The sequence below is a fragment of the Lepus europaeus genome, chromosome 6 (genome assembly GCF_033115175.1).
Source record: "Lepus europaeus isolate LE1 chromosome 6, mLepTim1.pri, whole genome shotgun sequence".
Classification (NCBI taxonomy): Eukaryota; Metazoa; Chordata; class Mammalia; order Lagomorpha; family Leporidae; genus Lepus; species Lepus europaeus.
In genome coordinates, this window is record NC_084832.1 from 85,314,272 (window position 1) to 85,330,027 (window position 15,756).

A 15,756-nucleotide genomic window follows, 5' to 3' on the forward strand; every position below is an offset into this window, starting at 1 on the left:
CGGGATCTCACTCACAGAGATCTTTCATGTAGGTCATTTTTTGCCACAGTGTCTTGACTTTCCATGCCTGAAATGCTCTCATGGGCATTTCAGATCTGAATGCCTTAAAGGCTGATTCATTTCAGAGTCTTTCACACTTTTCTCTCTGATTTCCTGACATTCTTCCTGCCTGTGAGAATAATCTCCAGAATATTTTTTTTATTTTATTTTTTAATTTATTTTTTATTTTTTTATTTTTGACAGGCAGAGTGGACAGTGAGAGAGAGACAGAGAGAAAGGTCTTCCTTTTGCTGTTGGTTCACCCTCCAATGGCCGCCGCGGTAGGCGCGCTGCGGCCGGCGCACCGCGCTGATCCGATGGCAAGAGCCAGGTGCTTCTCCTGGTCTCCCATGGGGTGCAGGGCCCAAGCACTTGGGCCATCCTCCACTGCACTCCCTGGCCACAGCAGAGAGCTGGCCTGGAAGAGGGGCAACCGGGCAGGATCGGTGCCCCGACCGGGACTAGAACCTGGTGTGCTGGTGCCGCAAGGCGGAGGATTAGCCTAGTGAGCCGTGGCGTCAGCCCAGAATATTCTTTAATACAAAAACAGGGCTGACCTCATTAGACTGAACTGTCTGTTGCTACAGGTGCGGCAAAAGTGTTCATTACCAGCTAAGCCTCCTTACATTTCCTGCACAAACGTAGAGCCATGCAGTATTGAACTACCAAGGTCACAAAATCAACTTCCACCTGGAAATCGTCATAAGGAATCTGAGTGGACCTCTGAAAGCTTCCCTGATTTGCTATCCAGAGGGCGGGAAGGAAACTCATGAAGTCTCACCTGCAGTGTGTATAAGGGAGCATGGCCCCTTTGGAGAGAAATGCAGGCCCACCGAATGCCAAGCACAAAGGCTGTGCATTCAGAGCTTGCACTAGCACAGGACTCACCCAGAGATTCAAAAGCAACCAGAGGGGAAAAGCTTCACGAAGCAGATAAAGGCGAGGCCGCAGGCAGGCCCTGCAAGCAGGCTGTTGGCCTGTGGAGCTGCATACCAGTGGAGGAGAACTGAACAGCCCACTAATTACAGGTGCCTTTCGTTTTCTCTGACTAGTCACGGGACAAAAAACCAGGGAATCTGTCAGTTATTCAGGCTCCAGCCATCTGGGGCTGATAATTATGGAAGTCATTCCCCTACCAGTCTGCCAGCCAGCAGCTGCCTCCCTGGGCTGTTTGCTGCAGGTGTGATCAGAGTTCTGTTTTTATCCGTGACCCTCCAGTGTCCGTGCATCTATTCAGGCTCTTACTCACATCCCCCAAATATCGTACATGTCTGGGCCTGCCAGGATGCGACCTTGACCATACTGTGATCCAGTTTTCCTAGGAAGATTCTGTGGGCTTTGCTCCATGAGGTCAACTTCAGTTCCTCTAAACGTGGCATGTCATAGCTAATGACATGGGCGTCAGTCACAAACATGGCTCATGTGACCAATCTTTCCAATTACATCCTAGTTTTTAGATTAAGGACACAAATGGGGGCCGGTGTTGTGGCATAGCAGGTAAAGCTGCTGCTAAGATGCCTACATCGCATATAGGGGCTGTTCCAATTCCGATCCAACTCCCTAATGTGCCCAGGATGGCAGCGGAGTATGGCCCAAGTGCTTGGGTCCCTGCTCCCATGTGGGAGACCTGGAAGAAGCTCCTGGCTGTTGGCATTGGCCTGGCCCAGCCCTGGCTGTTGTAGCCATTTGGGCAGATGGAAGATTCTCTCTCTCTCTCTCTCTCTCTCTCTCTCTCTCTCTCTCTCTCTCCCCAACTCTGCCTTTCAAGTAAAATAAACATGTCTTTTTTTTTTTTTTTTTTTGACAGGCAGAGTGGACAGTGAGAGAGAGACAGAGAGGAAGGTCTTCCTTTGCCATTGGTTCACCCTCCAATGGCCGCCGCGGTAGGCGCGCTGCGGCCGGCGCACCGCGCTGATCCGATGGCAGGAGCCAGGTGCTTCTCCTGGTCTCCCATGGGGTGCAGGGCCCAAGCACTTGGGCCATCCTCCACTGCACTCCCTGGCCACAGCAGAGAGCTGGCCTGGAAGAGGGGCAACCGGGACAGGATCGGTGCCCCGACCGGGACTAGAACCTGGTGTGCCGGCGCCGCAAGGCGGAGGATTAGCCTAGTGAGCCGCGGCGCCGGTAACATGTCTTTTTTAAAATAAAGGACACAAATGCTAGTTCCTTTAAAAAATTAAAAATAGAATTTCCATTTGATCTTGAATTCTGCCTCTGGGTATACATGCAAAAGAACTGAGAGCAGGGCCTTGAACAGCTTTTGGTACACTAATGTTCTTTGCAGCATTGCTCACAATAGCTGAAAGGTAGAAACGGCCTGAATGTCCATCAGTGGACATTCAAGAAAATGTGGTATACACATACAATGGAACATTATGTAACCTTAAAAAGAATGAAAATTCAGACACATGCTACAACCTAGAAAAGCGCTGCTAAGCAAAATAATCCAATCACAAAAGGACAAATATTGTGTGAGTCTATTTCTAATAGGTACTTAAGGTAATAAAATTCACAGAAAAAGTGTTCATTGGTTGCCAAGGGAATGGAGATGGGTGGAGAATGGGGTGTTAATGTTTAATGCATAGAGTTTCAGTTTAGAAGGCTCAAAGAGTTCTGGAGATGTGAATGTACTTAATGCCACTGAACTATGGTTACAAATGGTCAGGAGCAGACAGGTAGCCCAGCAGTTAAGGAGCCCACCTCCCACAAGAGTGCCAGGCTTTGTTTTCTGCTCCTGTTCCTGATTCCAGCTTCCTGCCAATGAAGACAGGGGGAGGGGAGGCAGCTCAGGTAGTTGGGTCCCTGCTGCTCACAGAGGGGAACCAGATCAAGTTCCTGGCTCCTGCTTTGGTAGAGTCCAGCCATCTGGGGCATTTGGAGAGTGAACCAGCAAATAGGAGCTCTCTCATTTTCTGTCTCAAACAAAATAAAAATAAAATTAAAAACCTGGTTAAAATGGCAAATCTTCTATCAACTTTATCCACAACAAAAAATTTCTTTGAAAAAGAACAGATTCTTTATGCTGAACTATGTAAAAAGTCCCCTCATACATCTAGAAAACAGAAGTTAAAACATCAGCAATTCCCCCCATCAGTGCTTTTGGTCCAGTCCAAGTCATGCTCTCAGGATTTGGGACCAGCAGTCCACTTTCATAACACTATAACCCTTCCCACTTAGAAAGAACCCTGGAAATCCTGCCCTAGGGCAGTGGTGGGCTCTGAAGTTGTCAAAGAGATGTTAGAACAAAAGCCTGGGTTCAGTTAGTACAGTCCTTTCCTACAAGGTTCTGATTCTGTCCTTTGTTGAAGACACACATACACAGAGGCACAAAATCCCAAAACTATCTGTAGAGGACCAAGACTGACTGTCTCTGACTTCTTTTTCCGACCAACATGACCAGAAGAGTGGAGAGTCAAATTCTCTTCTGGGGTCCTATCCATAACGACTTCATAACATATGGTACGCATTTCCCCTGAGGACGAAAGTGTATTATGTGCAGCAAGGCCACTCCTATTACACCCACAATTTCTGGATATTTACACTGATAGCATTTTATCTACACAAACACTACCAGAGGTTTCAGGAGTCCCTCTACTGATGGGACAACTACTCTTGGCTACTCATAGCTCTTAGGATAGGAAGACTTAAATCTAATTTTGTTTATGGTATGTTTCTACTTATAAGGTGGATGACTAAACCTATGTGACTCTCCAGGGGCCCCCTGAAAGTCTCAGTGCTAATTTCAAATATAAAGTGTCTTGAAAATTTTTCCCTTCTAAATGTAGGGTCCAATCTTTGGAAGGCAACATCAAAAGCGCTGTCAAAGGCAAAGTGAATCCTGCGAATCAAGATCTGGTTACCTATTAATGAAACTGGCAACTCTTGGCGCTCATAAATGGTGAACTTTTGTTCTTTGTCCTCCACCCCATTAAAAAAAAAAATCAAGACCATAATGAAGTCAACATAAAGCACCAAAAATTCTGCCACTCACAATATCAGCTATCCACAGAGAAATAATCTTTCTCTTTGAATGCAAAGGCATCTGTGAGTGACAAAGAACACAGCACATTAAAGCAAGCAAATCTGCCTAACACTGTAGCATATTTCATTGCTTCCTTTTGGACTCATATATTAAAATCCATGCAATAAAACTCAGTTTCCCAGTTTTGTCTTTCACTATACCCTCCCCAACCCCACACTCTAGAACACACCAGTAAATTACTTTAGGATACAGTATTTTTCAATAAACCTTAGGGTACCTGAGACCCTCCTACAGAATCCATGAATCCATGAGGTCAAAAATACTTCAGAACAAACACAATAACAATTATCCATTATTATTATTATCATCATTATTCCTCTCATTCCTGAGGTCACCCAGTGGGGCTGGGGTCTGTGGGCCCATCAGACGTAGGTGGAATGTCCTTCACAGGCAGGCTCCCAGCTGTGGCTGGAAAGCCTCTCTCCAGACCAGCTGGCATCTCCCCCACTAATAGCTTCTCGTGCTGCATGTGTGACCTTGCGGTTTTAAATCACACCTTCAGGGTGCTTGCAATCTTTCACCAGAGCTGGCAGAGTAGGGGGCTCAGTCCCTAAGGAGACGGGCTGTCTCCAGGAGACCCCCAATATCCCCATGAGCCCCAAGCCAATCAACATACCATATGTAAAACCCCCGTCCAAAGGGCACCCCCATAGAATGACCCAACAGAAAAAACAATAATGCTTTAAAAACCCTGAGCACTTCTCATCTGGTCTCCTGTCGGACCATATGCTTTTCTGTCAAATAAAAGTTTCTGCCTCTTTGCAAATTGTTTCCTGGATTTTTATTTCTATGTTAAGCTGAGGAAAAGAACCCATGAAACTCACTCCTGCAACTGCCTTCCCCTCCATGACTGGTAACAATTCTCACCCAAGAAAGCACACTGTGGAGTTTTCCAGAGGCTAGATGATGAAGATACTGCAATGAACTGAGAATCCATACATATTCCATTCAGCCAGACATTCAAGAGACTTGCAAATAAAAGCAACCACGGAGGCTGGCGCTGTGGTGTAGCAGGTAAAACCACCGCCTGCAGTACGGCATCCCATATGAGCACTGGTTTGAGTCCTGGCTGTTCCACTTCCCATCCAGCTCTCTGCTATGGCCTGGGAAAGCAGTACATCCTTGAGTTTCTGCACCCACATGAGAGACCTGGAAGAAGCTCCTGGCTCTTGACTTCGGATCGATGCAGCTTTGGCTGCAACTCCCAACTGGGGAGTGACCCAGCAGTTCGAAGACTCTCTCTCTCACTCTCTCTCTCTCTCTGCGTGATTTTCAAATAAATAAATAAATAAATAAATAAATAAATAAATCTTTAAAAAAGCAACCATGGTGGCCAGCCTTGTGGTGCAGCAAATTAATAACCCACCATTTGCAACATCAGCATCCCATACAGAGCTCCGCTTTGAGTCCTAGCTGCTCCATTTCCGATCCAGCTCCCTGTTAATGTGCCTGGGGAAAGCAGTAGGAGTTGGCTCAAGTGTTTGAGTTCCTGCCCACCCATATTTGAGACCCAGATGGAGTTCCTGGTTCCTGGCTTCAGCATGGTCCATCCTCAGCTGTAACAGCCATATGGGGAGTGAACCAGAGAAAGGAAGATCTCTCTTTCTCTGTCTCTCCTTCTCTCTCTGTCATTGTGCCTTTCAAATAAGTAAAATAAATCTTAAAAATTTTTAACTGTTAAAGGACAATTTTAAAAATATTTTATTTATTTATATATTTATCAGGAAGACAAATTTGACTCTTCCCAGTCAGTGAACTGGTGGAGTCCAACCAGAGAAAGACATCAGCATGGGCAGAGAGCCTGTGGTCCCCGGCTGAGGGAAGGAGGAAGCTCAGGGCTCTTGGGCCTTATTTCTGGCTCTGCCCCCAGGGAACTGAACTCTCCTGCTCTGATGGCGGTGGTGAGGGGAGTAGGGAGGGGGCTGTCTTCTTGTAGCTCTCTGCTGCTGGTTTTCCATTCATAAAAGTAGACGTTAGAATTGGAAGGCACCTTAGGAATTCACATTGTTAAGAAACTGGTTGTGTCACCTTGCTAGTTCCTTCATTAGCTGAATGAATTCTTGACATGTTCGTTTTATCATTTTATATTTGTATAAGGATTGTTTCACTTAAAAACTGTCCTTGGGGCTTGCACCGTAGTATAGTGGGTAACCTGTGGTGCTGGCATATCCCATATGGACACCAATTTGAGTCCCACTGCTCCACTTCTGATCCAGCTCCCTGCTAATGTGCCTGGGAAGGCAGAGGAAGATGGCCCAAGTCCTTGGGTCCCTGCTCCTACATGGGAGAACCAGAAGAAACTCTTGGCTCCTGGCTTTGAAGCAGCCTGGCTCCAGCCATTGCAGTCATTTGGGGAGTGAACCAGTGGATAGAACATCTCTCTATATATATATCTATTTATCTATCTATCTTTGTAACTCTGCCTTTCAAATAAATAAAATACTGAAAAAGAAAAATTTTAAATGTGGTATATCCATTTCAATAAAATATTATTCAGCCAAAAGAAGGAATGAAACACTGCTCCAAGCTACAACATGGATGATCCTTGAAAACCTTATGCTAAGTGAAAAAAGCTGGTCACAGAGGAACACAGAGTGGTGCTGGCATTGCTGAGCAGCAGCTCAAGTCACCACCTGTGGCACTGGCATCCCACTGGAGCATCAGGTCCAGTCCTCACTGCTCCACTTCAGATCTAGCTTCCTGCTAATGCACCTGGAAAAGCAGCAGAAAATGGTGGGTCCCTACCAGCCACGTGGAAGACCCAGAGGATGGGAGATCTCTTTTTCTCTGTTACTCTGCCTTTTTTTTTTTTTTTTTGATAGGCAGTGTGGACAGTGAGAGAGAGAGAGAGAGACAAAGAGAAAGGTCTTCCTTTGCCATTGGTTCACCCTCCAATGGCCCCCGCGGCCGGCATGCTGCAGCTGGCGCACCGCACTGATCCGAAGGCAGGAGCCAGGTGCTTATCCTGGTCTCCTGTGAGGGTGCAGGGCCCAAGGACTTGGGCCATCCTCCACTGCACTCCCGAGCCACAGTAGAGGGCTGGCCTGGAAGAGGGGCAACCAGGACAGAATCCGTCTCCCCGACCGGGACTGGAACCCGGTGTGCTGGCGCCACAGGCAGAGGATTAGCCTATTGAGGCGCGGCGCCGGCCCACTCTTCCTTTCAAATAAATAAATCTTTAAAATGGGGAAAAAAAACATATAGTGCATGATTGCATTTATATGACATATCCACAACAGTATGCAAAGTCATAGAGAAAAAGCTCGATTAGGGTGTCCGAGGGTGGGAAGGTGGGAAGGCGGGAAGAATGCAGAGTTATCAATTATGTGAAAAAAGTTTCTTCCTGGGGTGCTGTAATGTCCTAAAATTAGACTGTGGTGATGACTGCATTGCTCTGAATATACTAAGTACCTGTCAACTGTATACTTAAATGGATGAATTTTATGATATATGAAATACATTCCAAATGAGTTAAATTTTTAAAAATTTTATTCATTTATTTGAAAGTCACAGAGACAGAAAGAGTGCTTCCATCCACTGGTTCACTCTCCAAATGCCCACAACAGCCAGGTCTGGGCCAGGAGCCCAGAACTCAATCCCACATGAGAAACAGGGGTCCACCACTCCAGTCATCCCCTGCTGCCTCCCAGGGTGTGCATTAGGAGAAAGTTGGGGGGCCTGGTGCTGTAGCATAGCGGGTAAAGCCGCTGCCTGAAGTGTCAGCATCCTATATAGAACCAGCTGCTCCACTTCCGATCCAGCTCTCTGCTATGGCCTGGGAAAGCAGTAGAAGATGGCCCAAGTCCTTGGGCCCCTGCACCTGCATAGGAGACATGGAATAAGCTCCTGGCTCCTGGCTTAATATCAGCGCAGCTCCAGCCAGCCATTATAGCCAATTAGGGAGTGAAGCAGTGGATGGAAGACCTCTCTTTCTCTCTCTCTCTGCCTCTCCTTCTCTCTGTGTAATTCTGACTTTCAAATAAGTAAATAAATCTTAAAAAAAGAAAGAGAGAGAGAGAGAGAAAGCTGGGATCAGAGTGGAGCTGCACGCTGATATAGGATGTGGTGATCTCAAGAGAGGGTAAGAGGGCCAGCAACATGGCCAGAGGAGCCTGCGGTGGGTAACAGCAGCTCTCCATGGCCCGGCAGAAAACTCCCTTTCCTCATGTGCAGGGGGATCACAACCCACAGCCGGGGAGAGGGCAGGCCTCTGTGAAGACGCTGCGACTGTGGTCCCTCACAGGTGAAACACCACCCATGGAGCTCCTCCAGCAGGGGCTCTGAACCAGTCCCCAGTCAGCCAGGCAAGGAAGGGTTTGGAGGTTAGATGCATTCCAGGGTGTAAGGAGAAACACAGGGAAGGAAAAGCAGCTTTTGGAGGCAGTGAATCCCAGGGGCCAGGTGGTCTCCCAGCCAGGAGCCAGCCTCCCCTTACCTGGACCACAGGTGAAGTCAGGTTTGGGCTATAAGAGGAATGGAGATGCCCAGCAGGTGGGGAGGGTGTGATGGGCTGCAGGAAGCACCCTTGCCACAGCTGTGTTGTCACCGCCCCTGGAATCAGCCAGCTTGCATCAGCCAGCTGCCCAGAGCTACACCACCTCCCTTCCCAGGGCCACGTGAGGAAGCCCTCCTGAGAAGTTCTGTGGGAGGCTATGATCAAGCTTCTTTTATGGCCTCGGCCTCAGCCTCAGCAGGGCCTACCTGGATTCCAGAGTAGCTGTGCAGTGCTGGGCCCAGGCAAGGAAGGGGGTCAGTCCCCAAAGCAGTGACCTCCAGCACGCCAAGCTCAGAGTTCCTCCAACCAAATGCCAGAGAGGCCTCCTCCTTCCTGTCTCTGGGAGATGCCTGCCTAGTGCAGAGGCCTCTCCCAGCCCCCTCGGATGCCAGGTCTGACTTCACAGATGGTGCCTTCTGTATTAATAACACACTGAGCTAAGCTGAGCATGGCAGATGGTGGGTGGGACTCATGCATGCAGCAGGCTGCCTCCAGACTGTGGCATGTACATTCCAGAGGCATCTCATGGTCATAGAACCTGAGTTCCTCAGCAACAGATCATGGGCCTGCACTGATCCCAGAGGTACACACGTCTGCCACCTGCCAGGTGTCTTCATGCCACAGCCCCTTTCCACTTCCATCTACTACCCCATGGCTGGCACCCACCGCCAGGTCCCCTGCTCTGACCTCAGTTGGCTCTGCAGAATGCGATCTGAACCCCAGAGATGCTCTAGTCCTTAACATCACCTGCCTAGTAAGAGGCCCGTGGGGGCCGGTATTGCAGCACAGTGGGTAAAACCCTGGATTGTGATGCCAGCATCCCATAACAGTGCTGGTTCAATTCCTGGCTGCTCTGCTTCTGATCCAGCTAGCACAACTGGGACAGCAGTGGAAGTTCTCCCAAGTATTTGGGCCCCTGCCACCCAGGTGGAAGACCTGGATGGAATTCCAGTCTCCTGACTTTGACCTGGATTAGCCCCAGCTGTTGCACTGTTGCAGTCATTTAGGAGTGAATCAGAGGATCTCTCTCCTCTCCTCTCTCCTCTCTCTCTCTCTCTCTCTCTCTCTCTCTCTCTCTCCAGTCATTCTGTCTTTCAAATAAATATTTTCTTAAAAAATAAATACATACATAAAAAAGGCCTATGCACTCCTGGCCCCCAGAGGAACCCCTGAAGTTGGAAAGGTCATATCTGCCTTCGAATCCACAACATGATTTCACTCTTCCCATCTGTAAAAAGGCCTACTCCCTGCCTTGTGAGGACCACATGGGAAAACAGGGAGGTGCCCAGCATGTACCAGCCATTAAAAAGACCCTTCCTCTCTCTGTGGCTTAGGACGGTGTGGGGGACCCAAGCAGGAGCACCTAAGGCATGTCCCAGTCCAGGCTCAGAGTTGTGGTCAGCTGAACATAGGTCCAGGCACAAATCACTCATGAGAAATAGCCCCCACAGCACCTATGCTTCCTACCTACACAACTTGCAGAATTACTGCAAGAATTAATATGAACTAGCGTCCCAACTCACAATGTCTTCACTTTACAATGGAAAGTGTAGCCATACAGCCATTCTGCTTCTGACTCTGGGATGGCAGTCAATAAATTACACAGAACAGGCTTTGTGTGAAATGCCTATGCCCAACCACAGGCAGGCCAAACTACAAAGTGTGGTATGTTAGGTGCACTAAATGAATTTATTTAATTTTTCTAAAAATTTATTTAAGAGGCAGAGACGGAGCTCCCATTCACTGGTTCACTCCCCAAATGCCTGCACTGGTTGGGGCTTCAGTTGTGAATCAGGAACTCAATCCAAGTCTCCACATGGGTGGCAGGAACCCAATCACTTGAGCCACTTTCTGCATCAGCAGAAAGGTAGAGCTGGGTATTGAACACCCATGTACTGGAATAGGGGACGTGGTCACCCCGGCCAAATGCCTGCCCTAACATGCATTTTCAACTTAGACTATTTTCAACTTACTGTGAGTTTATCAAGATGTAATCCCAGTGTAAGTCAGGGAGCACCTGTACAACAAGTACAGGGAGATTCAGCAAGTTGGACCCTACACACACACACACACACACATGTACTGCACTTGGAACTGCAAAGACCAGCCTACCCTTGACCCAGGCCACAGGACTCACAGATTTGTAAAGCTCATGAAGGAGCCAGTGCTCAAGGCAGGCTCTGCCATGCTCAACTGTCAGCAGCACAGCCATCAGCACGGCTGGGGGAATCTCATCCACACTAGCAGAAGCCCTGGCAGGAAGACCCAGGTGACAGGCCTCTCCCCACGTGGCCACAGACTCACTTCTGTGCAGCCCCCTCTTGCCCATGGCCACCAGGACAGAACATCTGTCATTCTGGTGAGTCCAACCTCACTCAAATCTGCTCCAGGATTTGAATGGTGGTCTTTTCCCTTTCAAACCCTTTCCTTCTCTCTCCCAAAACCCCTAAGCTGAGAAGAAGTAAGGCCCACTTGCTTCACGAGGGCAGCGTAATTTAAACAACCCACTTCCTTGTTTTCTTAGCTGGCGGCTTCTCTGTCTCCTGGACATAACACTTGAAACGCCAACCAAGAATTTAATTTGCAAACCATCAGCACCTCCAGAAATGGCTGCTTCATGGTTAATTTCGACAATCTTGTTTGTCTTTTAGTTGAAACTTCCCTATTTGGACTAAGGCAGAGAGGAGGAGGAAGGAAATAAAGACTGTGAGAGGGGGAGGGGCTGTAGGAGGCTGCTAGGGTGCCCTTGACACTGCCCTACTAAACCTGCACACTGTCCCCGCCCAACTCTGGCTTCCCTGCAACCCAGCTGGGAAGGCAGGTGCACAGAAAGGCATGCACTCTGTGTCTCACCCAGGAGGTCTAGGCGATGGACTGGAGGAGTGGGAGGCCTGGGCCTCCACACAGGGCAGTACAAGGTGGAGTGTGGAGCCTGACACCCTTGGCTGTGACCCTGGGCAAGTGACTCTCCTTGCTTGTTTCCCCACCTGAAGAATGAGGACAATAACCCAGTCTCTAATTACTGTGATGTCTGAGCTGATGAGCACACAGAGCCTTTTTACCTGTGTCTGTGGCACACAGCAAGCTCCGCGTGTTACAGCTGACCACACCCTTCCTCCCCTCTTCAGACTCAATCAGCTGCCTGCTTCAAACCTGCGTCAATGGCTTAGCACAAGGGCACAAGTGGCCCCTTTGGTAACTAGCAGGTGTGGCAGTTGAGGAGCTGAAATCAGGTCCTGTGTTTGGAAGCCCAGTGGGGTGGGCAGGGACACTGCTGCCCAAGCTGCCCTTGCAGCCCCTACCTGGTGCGTCCTGACCACAGGAACAGGCATGAAAAGCACTCCCAGTGGCCACAGCTCTAGAACAAGTTTTTTCGTGGGCCAACAGCATAGAGTCTGTGCCTGGGTACCAGCACGAGGACTCTCTCTGTCCTGTGAAGATGGCGCTGGGCTTTGAACACTGACACTCACAGCCTCCTGCTCAGTCTCCATTAGAGACAGAAGAAAACTGGAATTCTACTCATCTGAAGGCTCTGACATCAAATGCCCACCCTAGAGCTCCACCCGCAGAAACTTTCAAAGCCACCTTCCTCCTGGCTCTGAGACCAGATTCTCTTGCAGACAGTCATCACTGACTCCCAGGGGACTCCGGGCCCTGGTGCGGAGTCTGCTTCAACAAAGGACAGCCCAGGAGATGTGTCTGTGTCTTCATTTCAGGGTGAGTCAAGTGCGCTGCCTGGGTGGAGATGGAATGTGGAAAAACATCTTTTGGGGCTTCCCCCAGCTCTCCTAGTGCAGTCACAGGGTCACAGAGTCGTCTGAGAAGCTCCCTGCTGGTCCCTGCCCTGTGCCTCCCCCCCTCCCTGGGTCTGTCACAGACAAGTGTCATCCCAGGAGGCCCAGGCCCAAACCCACCTCCAAAGGCCTCTCTGTGTTGCTCAAGCCACTCCCTCACTGCCAGCACTATGGTGCCATCACGACCCCAGCTCCAGGTGCACATTCATATTTGTGAGTTGCAGAAACGAAACTGTGTCAGCTCAGTCACTCAATGGTGAGGGTCTCTGAGTTTCCCCAAGAACGCCTAAGGTCATTCGGTCACTCAACGCATCACTCAACCCATTCAAAACACTGTTTCCTACAGTAGCTATCAGCACACTTCAAACCACCTCCAAGTCACTGGAGGGAACGCCTTGTCCCCTCTGGCCACACGGGCCCTGCAGGTGCAGAGAAAGTGCTCTGGTTCAGAGTTTAAGGTTTAAATCTGGTCTGGGGTTTGGGCCCTGCCGTGGATCCAGGAGGATCTAAATGGCCCCTTCCCATCGGTTTTTGCATCTCTGGATTTGTTCCAGGGCCCCTCACTCACTCGCTGCCCGCGCGCTCGGGGCCACGTGTCATGTGGAGGAAACAAAGCCTCCTCCTGCCCTCCAAGGGGTGCGCCGCTTCCGCAAGACAGGGCTGCTCCGGCGCCAGGCCAGCTCCAAGAGGGTGCCCCTCCGGCGGCGTCGCAGCCAGTCGGAAGCAGACCCAGGCGGGAGAGGCTGCTGAAGTGTGGACGTCGGGGCGAGCGCGGCGAGGCTCTTACCGGATACCGGGGGCGGCACCATACGGCCCAGTCTCCTCTCCCCTCCCCGGGCTCCCACAGGGCGCAGGGGGGCTGGGTTCGGCTCAGGGGGAGCTGGCAAGTGGCGGACCCTGAACTGGAGCTCACCGCGAACACCGAAGGTGCGGGGAAGGGAGCGCAAGCCGGGTCGCCCGCCAGCAGTAGAGGCTACTCACCAGCCAGCCGCCACCGCGGGCCGTGCGCGAAGTCCCCTGGGCTCGAGGACGCAGCTCGCGGCCGGCAGCTTCCTTTCTACACCGCACGCACGCCCCGCCCCGCCCGGGCCCGCCCCCGGCCTCCCCGCGCGGGTTCCCGCAGCGCGGGACTCCCGGGCCCCCAGCGAGGGCTCGGGGGGAAAGGGGGGTCCGATTCCGGCCTGGCGCTCCGGTTGGAAGAGCTTGGATGACAGGGCTGAGTCGCAGCGCCGGACGGCAGCTGTCCCAACAGAGTCAGGGAAGGTGGCCCCTCCCTCCAGCGATGCCTTCTCTTTTTGCTTTGCCTTCTGAGTAACCCCTAGGAGAGCAATTCTGGAAACTTCGAAGGATGGAAACGTCTGGTAAAGGCATGAGGACCAAGGGTCATCTGAGCCCCCACTCACCAGTCCCCTGTCCGGAGGAGTCCACAGTTGGCACCTGCGGCGCACCCCAAAGGAGGAACGCACGTGACCCCAACAAAAGAGAAACAGAAACAGGAAAGTAAGTTTCTGGAAAGGAGGAGGAAGCAAATAGGGCCGAGAAACTTGCTATAAATGAACATAGGAACAGAAACTAATTAGAAACTAATAATAAAAGTAGGGGAGGCTGGAAGAAAAACATATGGTTGTATTAAAATAATAAAATCAGTGATTTTCTTCTTTGTACATTTTTTGTACTTGCCAGTTTTTCTTAAATGACTATGACGGGGTTGGTGCTGTGGCACAGCGGTTAAAGCCCTGGTCTGCAATGCTGGCATTACATGTGGACAGCGATCTGAATCCTGGCTGCTCCACTTCCAATCCACTTCTCTGCTAATGCACCTGGGAAAGCAGCAGAGGAAAGCCCACGTCCTTGGGCCCCTGCACACAGGTGGGAGACCTGGAAGAAGCTCCTGGCTCCTGGCTTCAGTAATCTCAGCTCCAGCAATTGCAGCCATTTGGGGAGTGAACCAGCAGATGGAAGACCTATCTCTCTGTAACTCTTTCAAATAAATAAATCTTCTTTAAAAATTTTAAAAATGGCTCTTCTCTTTCCGGTCCCAGGTGCTTCGGCAGCCGCGGGTTACAGTGCAGACATGGCCAAGTCCAAGAACCACACCACGCACAACCAGTCCCGAAAATGGCACAGAAATGGCATCAAGAAACCGCGATCACAAAGATACAAGTCTCTGAAAGGGGTGGACCCCAAGTTCCTGAGGAACATGCATTTTGCCAAGAAGCACAACAAGAAGGGCCTGAAGAAGATGCAGGCCAACAATGCCAAGGCTATGGCTGCACGTGCTGAAGCTATCAAGGCCCTGGTCAAGCCTAAGGAAGTAAAGACACGATCCCGAAGGGTGTCAGCCGGAAGCTTGATCGACTTGCATACATACACCCAAAGCTTGGAAGGCGTGCCTGTGCCCGCATTGCTAGGGGTCTCAGGCTGTCCCGGCCACAGACCAAGGCAAAGGCCAAGACTGAGCCCCAAATCAAGGGCAAGGTCAAGGCTCAAATCAAGGCCCAAGCTCAAGCTCAAATCAAGAGCAAGGGCAAGGGCAAGGGCAAGGCCCAGGCTGAAACCAAGCCCAAGGCCCAGGCCCAAGCCAAGCCAAGGCCCAGGCCCAAGCCAAACCCAAGGCTCAGACCCAAACCAAGCCGAAGGCCCAGGCCACACCTGCAGCCCCAGTTCCAGCTCAGGCTCCTCCCAAAGGTGCCCAACCCCCCACAAAGGCACCCTAGTAACAGCCTGTGCCTGCCAATGCAAGGGCAGAAGGACTGGTGTGACCCCTGGGCTGCTGTCTGCGTGGGGCTAGTGTCCTCCTGTGCTGTTTGTACAAATAAACCCGAGACAGGGAAAAAAAATTAAAAAATTATTATGACACTAATTTTACAATGAATAAAAACTTATTTGAAAATTAGATAAAGGAGGGGTGGGTACTGTGGCAGGGCATATTGAGCTGCTGCTTAGGACAACCCTCCCCTCCATCTAATAACAGATTACTGGGTGGAGTCCCGACTGCACCACTTCCAATTCAGCTCCCTGCTAATGGCCTGGGAAAGGCAGCAGAAGATGGCCCAAGTGTTTAGGCGTCTGTCACCCACTAGGAGACTCAGATGAAGCTCCTGGTTCCAGTCTTCAGCCTGGCCCAGCCCTGGCTGTTGCAACTATCTGGGGAGTGAACCAGCGAATGAAGATCTCTCTGTCTCTGTCTCTCCCTCTGCATCTCTCTCTCTGCAATCTTTCAAATAAGTAAATCTTTTTTAAAAGATTTATTTTATTTATTTGAAAGAGAGTTACAGAGAGAAGTAGAGACAGAGAGAGAGGTCTTCCATCTGCTGGTTCACTCCCCAGATGGCCGTAACGGCCAGAGCTGTGCCAATCCGAAGCCAGGAGCCAGGAGCTCCCTC

General features: G+C 50.3%; 1 protein-coding gene and 1 pseudogene across 2 annotated transcripts in view; one reads left to right on the top strand and one right to left on the bottom strand.

The window, feature by feature from the left end:
* The window catches only part of BID (BH3 interacting domain death agonist), a 36,268-nt gene extending 22,449 nt beyond the window's left edge, over nt 1-13,819 (bottom strand). Inside the window, exon 1 of one of the 2 annotated variants that reach the window (XM_062194462.1) lies at nt 13,774-13,819. The gene's annotated coding sequence lies outside the window, so the exon portion shown is untranslated. Of the gene's footprint in view, nt 1-13,351; nt 13,426-13,773 lie in introns of those variants that run through there. The other variant, XM_062194461.1, reaches the window with a different exon arrangement.
* LOC133762135 (large ribosomal subunit protein eL29-like) lies at nt 13,772-15,214 on the top strand (annotated as a pseudogene).
* The last annotated feature ends 542 nt before the right edge of the window (nt 15,215-15,756 follow it).